This window comes from Mixophyes fleayi, chromosome 4 (genome assembly GCF_038048845.1).
Source record: "Mixophyes fleayi isolate aMixFle1 chromosome 4, aMixFle1.hap1, whole genome shotgun sequence".
NCBI classification, from domain to species: Eukaryota; Metazoa; Chordata; class Amphibia; order Anura; family Limnodynastidae; genus Mixophyes; species Mixophyes fleayi.
In genome coordinates this window covers 204,164,614-204,177,866 of record NC_134405.1, presented here as the reverse complement: position 1 = coordinate 204,177,866, position 13,253 = coordinate 204,164,614, and the positions used below count along the sequence as shown (strand labels likewise).

Sequence of the window (13,253 nt, the reverse complement as noted above, 5' to 3'; positions counted from 1 at the left end):
AAAAACGGCACATAATGGGATTTACTTTCCTTAATGAATCAGTCCCTTAGTGTTTAAATTAACATATATCTATATTTCATATATTGTTTTATATTATATTATATATTAAAACATATTATTTAACTCCTAAAAAGCGGGACACTTATTAAAAAAAGTACTAATGTATTTTACACTGTCTCAATTTGCCTATATCTTTCAAGTTAATAACTGTATCCATCTCAATTCTAGGTTTGTCATATGACTGTCAGATTATCTCATGATGTCCAAACACCAATGCCACCTCACAGATCCCTGGTAAATATAACTGTAACTGTCACAGCATCACCTGTTCAGGATATGGAAAGCACTAGGTGTGTCAGGTGCCTAGCCCAGAGCTGATGATAATCTGCAGTACGTTCAGTAAATTAGAAAAACTGCTACAATTAGCAAGACTCTTATTTGCAGATGTTGGACCATGAATAGACATAGGTTGAATTATATTGTTTAAAATGTTTATCTGGACATATACCTTTTGAAGCCAATGTACATGATTAGCGTGCAAAACATTGTTAATGAGAACTGCTTTTTAGACATGTAATTTAAAAAGCTTTTATTCTAGCATGGCCTTATACTGAGCTTACTTTGCCAAGCTGTTTAAATATTCCAGCATGTCAAACTCATAGTTGCCAACATTGGCAGGTTAAGTTCCGGGAGTCAGGTGGGTGTGTGGGGTCGGGGCTCTAAGAATCGCGCCGTTAGCCCCGCCCTCAAAGCTGTCACCACCTTTTCTTCCAATAAAACAAGGGGGCGGGACCACAATGACGTGCCCGAGATGCCAATAAGCCCCGCCTCCTCCATTCACTTACCCCCTCTGCCCGGGAATCGGGAGAATTGCCCTCTCTCCCGGGAGCCTGACCCAGATTTCGGGAGTATCCCGGATATTCCGTGAGAGTTGGCAAGTATGGTCAAACTTGTGTGACTCCACATTAAGTATTTTGCAGTTGGACTAATACTTTTGTTACAGTTGTTTGTTATTTTATTTCTAAATCTAATAGTATCCTATAATCCCTCTTTTAAATAGGTAATACTGCACTTTTACCTTGGAATGGGGCAGGCCAAACAATCTCTTAAAATGGCGCCTTCCTTCTGCTTCCCATTTGAATCCTGCAATACTATACGTTTGAGCAGGTTCATAGACTTTGTGTATATATTTAGAGTGATTGTCTTCTGCAATGGGCTCCTCCTCTCTATCTTTGGTTTCCAGTTTGACTAATTAGACAGCCTCATCGTTTGCGGAATGACTTGGAAAACTTTGGGGCCTGTACTTGCTGTGATCTTGCTGGCAAGGTCTAGAGTCAGGCGGGAGACTTGAATACAAGAAAGTGATAAAATAGATGCAGACAGCTCTTTTCTCTGTGGCTATAGCAATCAATTTATCCATTTATTAATATATGGATTTTTGTTTGCCATTTGTAGAATACTTATTAGTAATATTCGTGTCTGGGTATCGGCATGCAGAACATTGTCATCAAACCACTACTACCAAACTACTGGGAGGGACACAAATGACATAATGTGCTTGCAAAAAATGGGACTTCTGATTATTATAGTTGTGTTTCTTTGTGGTGGCTTAAATAAGCCACCACAAAGCTTACATAAAAAAGAAACACAGTCATCAAAAAAGTACTGAAACAATTATTCATGTAGAGTCAAGATCATCGTCAGATACACACTTTTACATTACTGTGGGTGAGTATTTAACAATGTTATTTTGTAATACATTTTAATATAATAGTACAGCTTTCTGATATGAAAGATTTAACTTTAATTTTTATAAGATGATGGTGTTTAATTTAAACTATAGGTTAGGTATGTGAAAAATTAGTCAATAATAATGCAGATGCGTGAAATCAGTGAATTCCTGGTGCAAACTGAAAAGGACACTAGACGCAACAGCAGAATTACAGAACCATACAAAAGTACAAGACTGCAATTGCTTCAAGTATCCTTATAAGTTACACTAGGAATACAGCACTATATACCAGTGAGTATAAAATGATTGGCTATATTAAGAAAAAGGACGGTCTGTTGACACACAGAGAAGGCATCAGTTTTGTGGGCTAAACAAATATTCAGTTTATTAGTTTATTAGCAATGCACTAGTGACACCATTCAGGCATGATGCATTTTATACCTCAGTGACATTGTTAAGTATTTTTAACACTAGTCAATATGATGTACTCCACCATTGTCAGGTATGATTTATAATTTTACAACATTCTTTATTCTTATTCCTTTTCTTTTCTTTAATTCACCTACAGTTCAGGATCAGGTGGACAGTGCTTCTTGCGTTAACACAAACAAAGGCATCCCTAAAGCTTTCAAAGCCTTGGCACTTCTCCAGATTGGTTTGGTGCGCTGTATGCATGAAAATGAACATACGGCAGAGAAAAAAACAGTAACATACATTTTAGAGCATTTTGTTTTTAAGTTGTACTTGTGTGGAGTTTAGCAGTCTCCAGTTACAGCTGGTTTGTCTGAATTGTTTTAAAAGAGTGTAATATAAGGTTTTTTTTGTGCTTGTCTTCTCTTCTCTATAGAAGCCTTCCTGTCAGGATCTTCCTTTGCTTCTACTGCAGCATCGCTTCAGCACACTGCTTTGTCTTGGCAGCTCCTGTCTCTTGCACTACTCTGGATGTGATATTATTTGAATGTACCCTGCAGTACCTCTGAACCACCAGAGGTGCTGCTATTGTGCCTTACCTTTCTCTCACTAGCAGGGGTTAACCTGCTGCACCTGCTAATTATCTGCACCTGTTCTCTCATTATTTATGCCTACCTCCCTTAGTCCCCCTTTGCTGGTCATTTATGTTGCTGTTCCTGATGTTCTCATTTGTTACTCCTGTTTCTTCTCCTGTTATCTGGGGCTTATGCAAGCTGCTAGCTGACATCCCTGTCCCTGGTTTTTTCACTCAGCCTTTTCACCTGTACAGCCGTATTCTCTGTTACCTGATTTCAGCCTCACCCAGAGATCCATTGTTTAGTGTCTGCTGTATTCGGTTTGTACCTTTCTCTGCACTATCTGGATTATATCTGCTCAGTAAATATCATTATGCTTTCACAATACTCTGGGCTCCATAGCTATCATTATTAGCTCTCAGCACAGTAGTGTGACCCTTCCTAAGGGCAGTACATATTTCATTGCTAAGAAAGCTGGTAGCAGTCCAGCCTTAAAACAAGATTACACATTGTCACTTTCAGATGTGCACTTTTATCCAATAACCCTATGCCCCCCCAACAAGCTCCAAAGTTTTTAAGATGGACAAGTGCATCTGTACCAAATGCCGTAGCACATTTAAATGTGCTACACAGTTCAGCTTACATTTGCTCAGTTTTCTGTGTGGACACAGGCACATGATGCAGAAACAATAGTAGTTGGCATTCAGATTTAATAAATAGACCTATTCCCCTCCACATGCAATGACATTAAATTAATAGTATTTACAGTTAATAAATACTCCTATTCCCACCCCAAACATTACCAACATTAAATAATTAGTATTCACATTTAATAAATAGCCCTTGTTCTCCTGAAACTCCCATTCAATTAATACCCCCAAACAAAGTCAGCATTAAATAAATAGTCTCATGACTCCACCTTATATTAGGAGGTACCACCATAATGACTCTATTAAATATATACCCCTCCATCAAATTGCCCCCACTATCACCCTACCAATTAATTAACATCTCCAACCCATTATCAAATGATTTGTTCCTACCCTCACCATTAAATTAATTGCTCACACACGTCAACCCACATTTCATTAAGAGCGAGTCTCCCACACCCTACATTAAAAGCACCCCACTCCCACACTTACCTTCTTCTATCCTTCACTGTACTTTTCAGAGGCAGACTCTTCTGTCTGCCTCTCTTGTTTTTCCCCACATGTGCACCTAATGTGACAATGGGCCCAGGAGTAAAATATTGTGAAGACGACTAAGCAGGCATTACTTTGGCATTGTAAATTTTGAAGCACACTTGTTGTATTGTCTGTGAGCACACATGGTAGTCAACACGTACCCATGAAATGCTGGAAAGTGTTTTTTATTTTTACTTATTTATTTTATTTTGTTTCTACATTTTATTTGCGTCTCTGTCTTTTATTTGTTTTTGACTTCAAGTGCAAATAAATTTACCTAGCATGAAACCATTGGACAAAGGTTAATGTGACAATATGTTTATGATGGAATGTATAAGCCATCAAACTGTACAGATGAATCAAATCTAAACACATGATTTCTTTACAATTGATAAATATAGGTTTCCAATTCTCTTTGCTTATGGATTACACCGTGCAACTCTATTGTGAATACCAAGAATAAAAGACTAATTTGTCTTATTTTATTCAGGTGATGAAAATATAATATTCCACCATCCTCACCTTCTTATTTTGCTAACCCTTTGTCACCAGCAGCTAGCGGAAAAGCACTGATTAATCCAGAATTGATAATACACCCTCCTATGGGTATTTTTATTATAATGTAGTACAAAGCAGATGTCACTTTCAGGTGCACAACTAAAAATTTCTGGACCCATTAGCAATATATTGAAAGACCTGCTTCATTGGTAGGATTACAAACCCAGTAGACTTCTCAGTAGATGTTTGGGTTGCAATAACGATAGTCTCTCTATGACAATGGTGATGCATGAAATAACAATGGATATATAACTATATCATAACCATCATGCTTATTAATAGCCATTAACATCTAAAAATGATGTGGTTAAAATAACTGATGTTGCGTGGTGTGGTGCAAATAGAAATCATTTAATTTATTCTCAGTCGCTTCTTTTGGTTCGAGGTAAGGGAAGTTTTGCTACTAGAAACTTTATTCCCACTTTCACTAATGACAAATTACAATGGTAATCCTTCTGAAAAGACACATGAGTAAATACTAGAGATGGTCACTGACCCCCGTGTTTTGGTTTTGGATTCGGTTTTGGATCTGGATTACCGTCGTGTTTTGGTTTTGGTTTTGGTTTTGCAAAACCTCCATTGCGTGTTTTGGTTTTGGTTTTGGTTTTGTTTGGTTTTGTTTTGCTATTTTTTGGGAAAATCCATGTTTTTGGGCCTAAATTAACCCAATTTAGTGCTCCAACTGTTTTAGAGACAAGTAATCTAATTGTTGAGGTAATAAATCATCCCAAAAAACAGTTTAATTCTTCGTTGGTAGGCCTATTCTACACACAAAACAGATTGTCTTCCTCTCCATCTATGCATATTGGCAATGCAGCCATCGTCTTTGAATGTATATTACACCCTACACTTATAGTTAAATATGTAAAGAAATGGAAAAAGCCAGTTTGGTTTCTGTCTCTCAAGGCCCCCCTCCACTTGTATAAAATACCAAAAAATTCAGCCATTATAGACTGTACAATATTAATTGACATGGAGAAAGCCAGTTTGGTTTCTGTCTCTCAAGGCCCCCCTCCACTTGTATAAAATACCCAAAAATTCAGCCATTATAGACTGTACAATATTAATTGACATGGAGAAAGCCAGTTTGGTTTCTGTCTCTCTAGGCCCCCCTCCACTTGTATAAAATACTAAAAAATTCAGCCATTATAGACTGTACAATATTAATTGACATGGAGAAAGCCAGTTTGGTTTCTGTCTCTCTAGGCCCCCCTCCACTTGTATAAAATACTAAAAAATTCAGCCATTATAGACTGTACAATATTAATTGACATGGAGAAAGCCAGTTTGGTTTCTGTCTCTCTAGGCCCCCCTCCACTTGTATAAAATACTAAAAAATTCAGCCATTATAGACTGTACAATATTAATTGACATGGAGAAAGCCAGTTTGGTTTCTGTCTCTCTAGGCCCCCCTCCACTTGTATAAAATACTAAAAAATTCAGCCATTATAGACTGTACAATATTATGAAAAATGGACAAAGCCAGTTTAGGGTCACTCTGTCTATGACACCCTACCCTTAAGGATAAATTGCCCTAACAGCAGCCTTTCAAGATGGTATGTGATATGGAAATGCCACAAGTCCCTTTCCTCTTTGGGGGTAGATTGCACCCTACACTTACATAGAAAGTTTTAAAAAGATGTTATCGGCATCATCTTCAGCTTCATCCTCACCCTCATCAGTGTTATCGTCATCATCACAGACTATCAATTCATCGCCGCTTGAATCCGCCATTAGAGAACAGTCAGTGCTTGCATGTCTTGGATGGTGAAGGCCTTCCTCGTGGAAGATGTAGTTCATTTTTATAAACATCATTTTCTCCACATTTTTGGGAAGTAACCTTCTACGGCGATCACTGACTAAGTTCCCTGCTGTGCTGAACACTCGTTCAGAGTACACACTGGAGGGTGGGCAGCTTAGGTATTGCAAAGCAAGTTTGTACATGGGTTTCCAAATAGCTTGCTTTTCTTCCCAGTAAGGAAAGGGACTGTCTGACATTTCCATATCAACTACCTCTTGAAAGTAATCCTCCACCATCCTTTGCATGTTTATACTCATATTGGATGGACTTATGGGCAAAGTGACACTTTTTTTTGAAAAATCCTTCAAACCAGCCCAGATGTTAAATTGTTCTCGTCTGCCCCCTGTGTCTTCCCTGCTTCTTTTTTGGAAATTTAATTTTTTACGAGCAACAGCTTGAGAAAGTGAAGGAGGACACGTCGTCAAGCCGAGGCCCAGTTCAGCGGCCAACTTGCTGAGCAATAGCTCCTTGCAAAAGTTCACATCTCGCTCATTTACAAGTAAAGACTCAATGTAGGTTTTAAACCTTGGATCAAGCACAGTGGCCAAAACGTACTGATCCGAGTTCAAGATCTTAATAACTCGAGGATCATTGTGAAGCGAATTAAGTACTTGATCGACAAGGCCAACATACTTTGCTGAATTGCTTGCTTTCAGCTCCTCCTTCATTTTCTCAAGCTGCTTTTCCAATAGTCTAATTAAAGGAATGACTTGGCTCAAACTAGCAGAGTCTGCACTGACCTCACATGTCACAACTTCAAATGGTTTCAGCACCTTGCACAGCACTGAAAGGATTCCCCACTGTGCAAGAGTGAAATACATCCCCCCTCCTTTCCCAATGTCATGACTTGTGCAATATGCTTGGATGGCTTTGCGCTGTTCCTCCATCCTCTGAAGCATGTACAGGGTGGAATTCCACCGAGTTACCACCTCTTGCTTAAGTTGGTGGCAGGGCAAGTTAAACTGCTCTTGGAGCTGCTGTAATCTCCTACATGCTGTGGCTGAATGCCTGAAATGGCCTGAAATTTTACGGGCCACCGAAAGCATCTCCTGCACCTCACGGTTATTTCGTAGGAAGCTCTGCACCACCAAGTTGATGGTGTGAGCAAAACAGGGAATATGTTGGAAATCACCCAGCTGTAATGCTCGCACTATATTGTTGGCGTTATCTGAAATGACATACCCTGGGGAGAGTCCGAGTGGTATAAGCCATGCATCAATCACATCTCTCAGTTTGCGTAACAAATTGTCAGCCGTATGCCTGTTAGTGAAGCCGGTGATACAAAGAGTGGCCTGCCTGTGACAAATGTTACGTAGTGGTGTACATGCTGCTGCTGTTCCTGCTGGTGAAGGTGAATGACCAACCCAGTGGGCTGTCACAGTCATATAGTCTTTGGTTTGGCCACTTCCACTTGTCCACATATCTGTGGTTAAGTGAACAGTGGGCAGAATGGCATTTTTCAGCGCAATCTCTACATTTTTACACACTTTTTGGTATAGTTGTGGAATAGCTTTACGGGAGAAATGGTGTCGCGATGGAATTCTGTAACGCGGACACAAAACCTCAATTAACTGTGAAAAACCAGCTGCGTTTATGGTGGAGATTGGACGCAGATCTAACACTAACATTGCAGCCATGGCGTCTGTGATTCGCTTGGCGACTGGGTGACTGCTGTCATATTTGCTTCCCCTCGCAAAGGATTGTTTCACAGTTAATTGCTGAAATGTAGGACTGCTCATTTTATTCACCTGCCTCTGGGATGACGATTCACCCCCAGCAGCAGCAACAGCAGCAGCAGGACTAACGCTTTCTTCAGAGGAATCAATAATAGTGCCGGAGTCATCCAGCCTTAAGTGGGATGCCGGGCTAACTCCGAGCGCTACTGAGGATATTGATGAGGATGGTGTGGTGGGTGTATTTTGTGGCCGTCGGTATGTCGGTGAGCGGAGGGTCTTAGCTGATGAGGGAGTGCTTGTATTCTTTTGGGAAGAACTTTCAGCTTTTCCCAACACTTTGCCATGAACTCTCGTTAAATGGCGTAACATAGACGAGGTTCCAAGATGGTTAAGGTCCCTCCCTCGACTGACTGTGGCTTCACATACACTACAAATGGCTATACAATTGTTGTCTGGATTTGGGTAGAAATAATTCCACACATAAGAAGTGGATTTTTTTGTTTTATGCCCAGGCATGACAATGGCCTTTTTCTTGTCACGTGCCAGAACTGCTGCCACTGGTGCAGGACTTACACAAACAACCTCATCCTCATCAACATCCTCATTAGCGCCCTCGTCGCCTACACAAATCTCCCCCTCATCCTCTTCTAATTCCAAAGTGGCATCCTCAATTTGGGTATCACCGGCTACACTCGGGCTATTAAGGCACACATCAGCAGAATGCTCACGATTAGACATCCCACTGTTGGATGGACTCTCCACAGGGATTGTTGTCATTTGTGAATCAGAGCAAATATTCTCCTGTAATGCCTCACTGGTATCTTGCAGCTCAGCTTTGACGCGTAACAGTAGTTGTGCACCAATTGTAGGCTGGGTAACTTTTTGGGATCTGCCACTAATAGCCAAAGGTGAAGGCCTCATTCTCTCTTTGCCACTGCGTGTGTAGAATGGCATGCTTGCAATTTTTTTTTTATCGTCACTTAACTTTTGCTCAGTTACACTTCGTTTTCGCTTCAATACAGTAAATTTTTTTTTGGTTTTTGTTTTTTGCACTAATTTGAAAACACTCTGTTGTTTGACATCGCCTTGGCCAGATGACGTACTGGGAACACTAACATCAGGACTGGTGACAGAACCTGGTTGCTCATTTAGATCATATGTGGACTGCTTTGAATCCATTGCGTAGATACTGCTGACAGATATGACTTTTGACAGCCAGAAATATTAATGCACAATTAGGGAGGACACCCCAAAAACACTGAGGAGTGCTAAAATTTATTGAGTAGATACTGCTGACAGATATGACTTTTGACAGCCAGAAATATTAATGCACAATTAGAGAGGACACCCCAAAAACACTGAGGAGTGCTAACATTTATTGAGTAGATACTGCTGACAGATATGACTTTTGACAGCCAGAAATATTAATGCACAATTAGAGAGGACACCCCAAAAACACTGAGGAGTGCTAACATTTATTGAGTAGATACTGCTGACAGATATGACTTTTGACAGCCAGAAATATTAATGCACAATTAGAGAGGACACCCCAAAAACACTGAGGAGTGCTTAAAATTATTGAGTAGATACTGCTGACAGATATGACTTTTGACAGCCAGAAATATTAATGCACAATTAGAGAGGACACCCCAAAAACACTGAGGAGTGCTAACATTTATTGAGTAGATACTGCTGACAGATATGACTTTTGACAGCCAGAAATATTAATGCACAATTAGGGAGGACACCCCAAAAACACAGAGGAGTGCTAAAATTTATTGAGTAGATACTGCTGACAGATATGACTTTTGACAGCCAGAAATATTAATGCACAATTAGAGAGGACACCCCAAAAACACTGAGGAGTGCTTAAAATTATTGAGTAGATACTGCTGACAGATATGACTTTTGACAGCCAGAAATATTAATGCACAATTAGAGAGGACACCCCAAAAACACTGAGGAGTGCTAACATTTATTGAGTAGATACTGCTGACAGATATGACTTTTGACAGCCAGAAATATTAATGCACAATTAGGGAGGACACCCCAAAAACACAGAGGAGTGCTAAAATTTATTGAGTAGATACTGCTGACAGATATGACTTTTGACAGCCAGAAATATTAATGCACAATTAGAGAGGACACCCCAAAAACACTGAGGAGTGCTTAAAATTATTGAGTAGATACTGCTGACAGATATGACTTTTGACAGCCAGAAATATTAATGCACAATTAGAGAGGACACCCCAAAAACACTGAGGAGTGCTTAAAATTATTGAGTAGATACTGCTGACAGATATGACTTTTGACAGCCAGAAATATTAATGCACAATTAGAGAGGACACCCCAAAAACACTGAGGAGTGCTAACATTTATTGAGTAGATACTGCTGACAGATATGACTTTTGACAGCCAGAAATATTAATGCACAATTAGGGAGGACACCCCAAAAACACAGAGGAGTGCTAAAATTTATTGAGTAGATACTGCTGACAGATATGACTTTTGACAGCCAGAAATATTAATGCACAATTAGAGAGGACACCCCAAAAACACTGAGGAGTGCTTAAAATTATTGAGTAGATACTGCTGACAGATATGACTTTTGACAGCCAGAAATATTAATGCACAATTAGAGAGGACACCCCAAAAACACTGAGGAGTGCTTAAAATTATTGAGTAGATACTGCTGACAGATATGACTTTTGACAGCCAGAAATATTAATGCACAATTAGAGAGGACACCCCAAAAACACTGAGGAGTGCTAACATTTATTGAGTAGATACTGCTGACAGATATGACTTTTGACAGCCAGAAATATTAATGCACAATTATGGGGGACAACCCAAAAGCGCTGGGGAGTGCCAAATATGAAGAAAAAATAATAAACCTCTATCCTCCTCTCTGCACTAGCGATTTTGGTTAGAGCAATTGCAAGAACAATATTGTATTCTTTCTCTGTCCCTGCTCTAATTAGCCTATGACTACACCCTGCTCTCTCCCTCTGTCAAATGGCGATGGATTGCTGTGGAGGCGTGTATTTATAAAGTTGAAGTATCGCGAGAACCGAGTCCCGAGATCCGACGACGTCACAATGACGTTCGGCCTCGATTTGGATTCGGAATTGGCGGGAGAGTACCGAGCTGCTCAGCTCGGTACTCGGATACCCAAAGTTCGGGTGGGTTCGGTTCTCGGAGAACCGGACCCGCCCATCTCTAGTAAATACCCTGGTAACGTCCAAATTACCATAGTAGTGTTTTGTAAGGGCTGATTCTTCTGTAGGGCATTTCAGTGTTTTCATCCACTGCAGGAGATGCTCCCATTATTTTAGAAACTTCAACACTGTTAGCAGGGATGCTTGTGCAAGTTACATTTGAATGAGTACATTCTTAATGACCCAATGTTTTAAACACATGAATACATTTTGTAAATACTTAACAAGTCCAAATCCTACACATATAATGCTTTAAAATCACTGTCCCATTAAGACATTGTTGTTAACTATTGCTTGAAATCCAAGAATACATAGCGCCTCTTATGATCTATACAAATCTGTTGCGCACTTTTCATTTCTTTAGAAAAAATAGGTGTAAGAGTACATTAAGGTCAGTTAGAACAAGCTCAATAAATTCATGTTTTGCATTTAGACTTGATGTTTTCATTTAAAGAAAATATTAAACACTAACCATTGTTTTTGTTTTTATGTTTGTTTTTTTCATAAACCTTTTAAACAGGAAATAGATTTTGAAGAAGTGTATAAAGATAGTATTTAATTAGCTTATATTTGGTTTACATCATATCTGATCGTACTAAATACCCTGAGTGATAAGAGGAAATAGAAATATTTGGTCCTGTGTTATTTTTATGTTTATCTTTAGTCAAATAGATGATGTAAGCAAGTAAAGGAAATAGTATTGTAGTTTTTAATTTTTAATGGCGAAGAAAAAGGAGGACATCAGCTTAAACCAAGTCAATTGGTTCATGATGGGCTTCCTTCTAAAGAGTCATGCACCATCTTGAATCTTACAAGCCCATATATGGTAATGTAATGAAATATTCAAATTGTAAGAGAACTAATAGCCAACTGTTTAGCAGGATCAAGGAAAAGAAAACAAAGGAAAATAGTAGGAAACAAAGGAAAAATGTAAAATGGCAAAAGAGCCAATACAAAAAATGAGCCAATGTGACGGGTACCATTTTTAAAACGAGAATAAAACTGTATCTCATAGAAGAGAAAAATGGGTATATTGAGAGTCAAGTTGAAATTGGCTATTGGTCACTACCTGCTTACAAATCTAGAAGGAGTGCATGCAGCTATGTTCTACCACTATACCAAACAAGTTTATATATGATTACACATTAAAAGGTGGTAGAGAAGAAGCCAAACAATCAGTTAATGAGTCAATGCCTATATGTATGTCAGGGATAGCTCCCTGATCTAATAACTTAACAAATATTCAAACAGTCACACAATATATCACCTCTATTTTGTCAGGCAACCACTCCTGACAATATTTACCTGTCACCAACCGCATTCTGCACAAACGTGACTTGGAAGTTTACCGTAAGGGAACAGACAGAATTCCAGTCGCTCTCACCTATCCCTTAGGCTACAGATCTACCTTGTCCCTTCCCAATACAGGCCCACACTTCCTCACCTCTCCCCAACTGCCACCATCTACTTATAAGGTCTGTAGAACACTATCACATAATTATCCAATTGCGGACGCTCTGTGCTCTGATAGTGAAAATAGTTAACACGTCCCACACTGGTATTTAAAGGGTAAACACAGTCAAGCAATCAACCTCTTCTAAACAGGCAGTGAATTTGTTTAAAGCAATAAGGACAGCGCTTATTACATTTTCAATTTAATATACAAAAAGTACAATGCTTACAGGTTATAAAAACAATTAATAAAAGATGACATAACACACACAGCAAAACATGTAAAAAAAAAAGGATAAAGTTTGATAGTATAAACTTACATACCAGTTGTATAATCTGTGTTAAGGGAATTTAGTCTGGAAGATGGACAGTTTATGAATGTTGATTGATTTCCCAAAAGATAGACAATTTCTGTTAAGAAAGCCAATCTCCATGGACGTGGCTGCAACAGAAGACTTGATCGATGATCAATATGCAGGATTGCTCAAATGGTGGAGAAAGCACCTTGATCAACTGCCAAACAAATCCAAGCTGACCCTCAGACAATTTAATCTTGCACCATCCATCACCAACTCAACAAAAAAGAGGGTTATACATCAGGAGGGCCCCACTGGTGGGTGAGATACCTAAAAAAAAGCCCAAATGG

General features: G+C 39.2%; 1 long non-coding RNA gene across 2 annotated transcripts in view; it reads left to right on the top strand.

Annotated features, from left to right (window-relative positions):
* The window catches only part of LOC142150055 (uncharacterized), a 66,769-nt gene extending 63,664 nt beyond the window's left edge, over nt 1-3,105 (top strand). The window contains exons 2-4 of one of the 2 annotated variants that reach the window (XR_012690992.1): nt 229-294; nt 2,301-2,437; nt 2,580-3,105. This is a non-coding gene — a long non-coding RNA (uncharacterized LOC142150055). Of the gene's footprint in view, nt 1-228; nt 295-2,300 lie in introns of both variants that reach the window. The other variant, XR_012690991.1, reaches the window with a different exon arrangement.
* The last annotated feature ends 10,148 nt before the right edge of the window (nt 3,106-13,253 follow it).